The sequence below is a fragment of the Nannospalax galili genome, unplaced genomic scaffold, assembly GCF_000622305.1.
Source record: "Nannospalax galili isolate Female #2095 unplaced genomic scaffold, S.galili_v1.0 scaffold540, whole genome shotgun sequence".
Taxonomy (NCBI): domain Eukaryota; kingdom Metazoa; phylum Chordata; class Mammalia; order Rodentia; family Spalacidae; genus Nannospalax; species Nannospalax galili.
This window is the reverse complement of record NW_008348613.1, coordinates 2,298,061-2,302,118: the sequence shown is the minus strand read 5'-3', so window position 1 is coordinate 2,302,118 and position 4,058 is coordinate 2,298,061.

Sequence of the window (4,058 nt, the reverse complement as noted above, 5' to 3'; positions counted from 1 at the left end):
GAGATCTTCTTTAAAAGGTAAAAACTCATTCAATTTTATGTCTTACAGGGTTTATACTGAGTTCAATATTGCATGACTGTATTAATTCAACTATGAACCTAAAAATTTATAGCCGCCTTTGAAAGAGATGTATCCTTCCTCTGGAATGTGTTACTGAATATATTAGCTGTAATGAAATGCTTCTTAAAAAAAAACTTGAAAATAAAATTTGAAAATAAAAAAATAAAAAATAAATAAATAAATATATCTAGGAATAAACGTGACAAAAGACATTAAAAATCTCTACAATGAAACATTTTAATCTTTGAAGAAAAAGATTGAGGAAGAAATCTGGAGATGGAAGGACCTCCCATGCTCATGGATTTGAAAAATTAATATTGTGATATGACAATCCAATGCAAAGCAATCTATAAATTCAATGCAAACCCAATCAAAATCCCCATGATGTTCTTCACAGAATAAGAAAAATCATCCTAAAATTCATATGAAATTACAAAAGATCCCAGATATTCAAAGCAATCATGAGCACAAAGAGCAATGCTGGCGGTATTACCATACCAGATCTCAAGCTATATTACAGAGCTGTAGTCATATAAACAGCATGGTACTAGCAGAAAAATGGGCATATAGATCAATGGAACATGATTGAAGACCCAAACATGAGTTCATGCAATTTCACCCACCTTACACTCAACAAATGTGCCTGTAACCACACTGGAGAAAGGTCAGCATCTTCAAAAAATGCTGCTGGCAAAACTGGATCTCCATGAAACTAGACCCTAGTCTTTCATTTTGCACAAATGGATCAAAGACCTCAATGTGAAACCTGAAATATTAGAAGAAAATATTGGCAGTAACTACAAAATACAGGTGTAGGAAAGGACTGTCTAACTTGGACATAAGTTGCTCAGGAATTAAGGTCAACAATCAGCAAGTGGGACCTCATCAAACTAAAAAGCTTAGGTGCATAATATTGTATAACTGTAATAAATCAACTGTAAACCTAAAAATGTATAGCCAATTTTGCAAGAGATGCATCCTCACTCAGAAAATTGTTATTGAATATGTCAATGATGATGTAATGAAATGCTTCTTCTAAGTATGTGGTTATTAAATAAATAATTTTTAAAAGTCAGAGGGAAATGTATTAACTCAAAAACCTTTTGAAAAATTCATATACAATATCTGAACATTTGTGAATGTATATATCTGACAGAGTCCTTGATTACCTCTAAGAACTTGAAAGTAAGGCCCCACTGCTGAACACAGAGCATACTCTGGACACAGAACTTAGAGCAATGTCGCTGGAACTGACCTAGGAGCCTTCTCCCTGAACACTAGCTCTCATAGTTCTAGAGGATACTATGCAAGCTGCTAAGGGAGAAAATCAGTCAGGGGTCCAACCCAGCATTAAAGACTAATAACCATAATGATTTGCATAGAAAACTACCTCTATTGGTGACTAGTGGCACTAGTGGGGTAATCAACAGCTATCTAATTGGACTTAAAGCTCTCTTAATGGGAGTGAACTTAGGGGTGGCACTGTAATTATAGCCAAATATACATGGCTGGAGAGGTCACAGATCCTATGAGAAAACCCTATCTCTATCATACCTCTAGACAAATAAATTTTTTCACCACATGCTAAATATGTACCCTTACATTTACAGACAATTATGCTGTACACCACTCATAAATGAAACTTCTTGTTGTCACAGATAGAGGCTACTGCAGAGTTTGACAACTGTTTACACAGAGAATACATATCTGAGATGTCCAACCCTAGGTGACATATCTACAGTGGACCCTCTAAACTTAAAGCTCATGGAGCATAGCAGAACAGGGGGTGGGGAGAATATTAGTACATCCCACAACTCTTACAAGTAAAGCTTCTTTATACAACAGAGTGTGATGCACACAGAAGATCACAACTAGCTAAGTTTTAGAGAATTATAGTCTGCAGAGTGTGTGTCCTTGGATAGGATGCCTATATTAATCCTCACCCAGTGGTTTAGGAACCATTGTGGAAGAGGGTGTAGAAAGATTGTAAGAGCCAGGGTTGGTCTATGAACATATGGAAACAGAGGCTTTAAGACCACAAGAAGCATAGTCATGTGAATTTGTGGTAATGGTGATGTCAAGAAAAAGACCCATGCTGACTCAATCAGACAAGAGTCCAGAGTGGAGCAAGGGAAATTGGTGGTGGGCTGACACTTTTCTGGGAACTGTTGGAGACTGCTTACTGCTGGGTAAGGGAGAATACACCTTCCTTAAGATCTCTAGATAAATTGACTGCACTCCAGTGGATAGACTTGCATCAAAGGACATCTAGGTACAATACTTGACCAGATGAGACTTAAAATGTATGGTGGAATATATGAGGTCTGGTGTGGGGGGATCATGGATGGGGGATGGGGTCGAAATTTCATTCAGAACTGCTGCATGAAATGTACAAAAGCTCAACAAAAAGATTTTTAAAAAACACTAAAAATGAACCTACCATATGATCTGGTTATACCACTCCTTGGCATATACCCATTGGACTCATCATACTGCAGAAATACTTGTAGATCCATGTTTGTTGTTACTCTTTTCACAATAGCTAAAGATGGAAGCAGCCTAAGTGTCCCTCAACTCATGAGTGGATAATGAAAATATGGTACATTTACACAATGGAGTTCTATTCAGTGGAAAAGAAAGACAAAATCATGAAATATGCAGGTAAATGGATGGAACTAGAAACCGTTATACTAAGTAAACTAACACAGACTCAGAAAAACAATGTATGTTTTACCTCCTTTGTGAATCTTAACAGAAATCCTTACATGTAAGTGTATATCCTGATGTAACTGAAAAAGCCAGGAAAATTGAGCAGAACCAGGGAAGGAAGGGGAGAGAAGTCTGAGAGATGAACAGTAGGAGTTAGGTAAATTGGGTAAAATGGGGGTATTTAAATTGGAGGGGAAGAGGGAGGATTATACAAGGATCCATGGGGGCAAATGGGAAGAAGGAGCCCAAAGAGGGAGGAATGTAGGAGACAGGTATTATAAGGGTGAAATGGAGAGTATGGGGGAGTACTTTATTTGGGGAAGGAGGAGGGAGGGTTAGACAGGGTAAGAGAGAGGAGAGATATGTAATGCTTAGCTGGTGTGAAAAATTAGAGATAGATGTATTAATTCAAAAGCCCATTGAAAAAGTACACATTTAATATCTCTACATATGTCTATGTGTGTAACTGAAGCTATATACCAAGAAAAAGTGCTAGTCATGCGAAATCTCCCTTTGAGTTGTTGGTCAAGATAGTTGAAGAGACTCCCAAAATGACACAGACATTGCCAGAGCCCTTCATTGCTTTCTTGAACTTGAAGGTAAGACCCTATTGCTGATGACAGGACATACTTTGGACACAGGGCTTGGAGCAGTGGAGCTGGAACTGACCTGGAAACCACCTCCCTGAAGGCCAGCTCTCATAGGTTGGAGGACATTATGCAAGCTACTAAGGAAGAACATCAATTGATGGTCCAATACTAGCTTTAAGGCCTAATAACCACCACAATGACTGGAACAGCAAACTATATTGGGACAGTAGTGACATTTTTCTCTTGGGGGCAATCAATAGTTACCTAATTTGGTTTAAATCCCACTTATGTGTGGTACTGTAAACATAGCCAAACAGACATGGTTGGAGTGGTCATAGGTCTTAGAGAAAACCCTAAGATTGTCACATCCTTGAACAAATGTAATTTCTTACTACATGCTAAATATGGATCCTTATATTTACAGACCTATATCCCTGTCACCACTCATCAAATAAGCTTCTTTTGTAACAGACATAGACTACTATTATAGAGTTCCACAGTGGGTCATATAGAGAATAAGTGTCTGTGAAATGCCCAACTCAAAGTGACACATCTACAATGGAAACTACATCTAAGGCTCATGGATCAGAGAGGGGTGGAGAGAATACTAATCTATCTCTCAACTCTCATCAACAAAACTCCTGGGCAAAGAACACAAAAGGCCATCAATTGGTCAAAGTGTAGAGAATAAGATTCTGC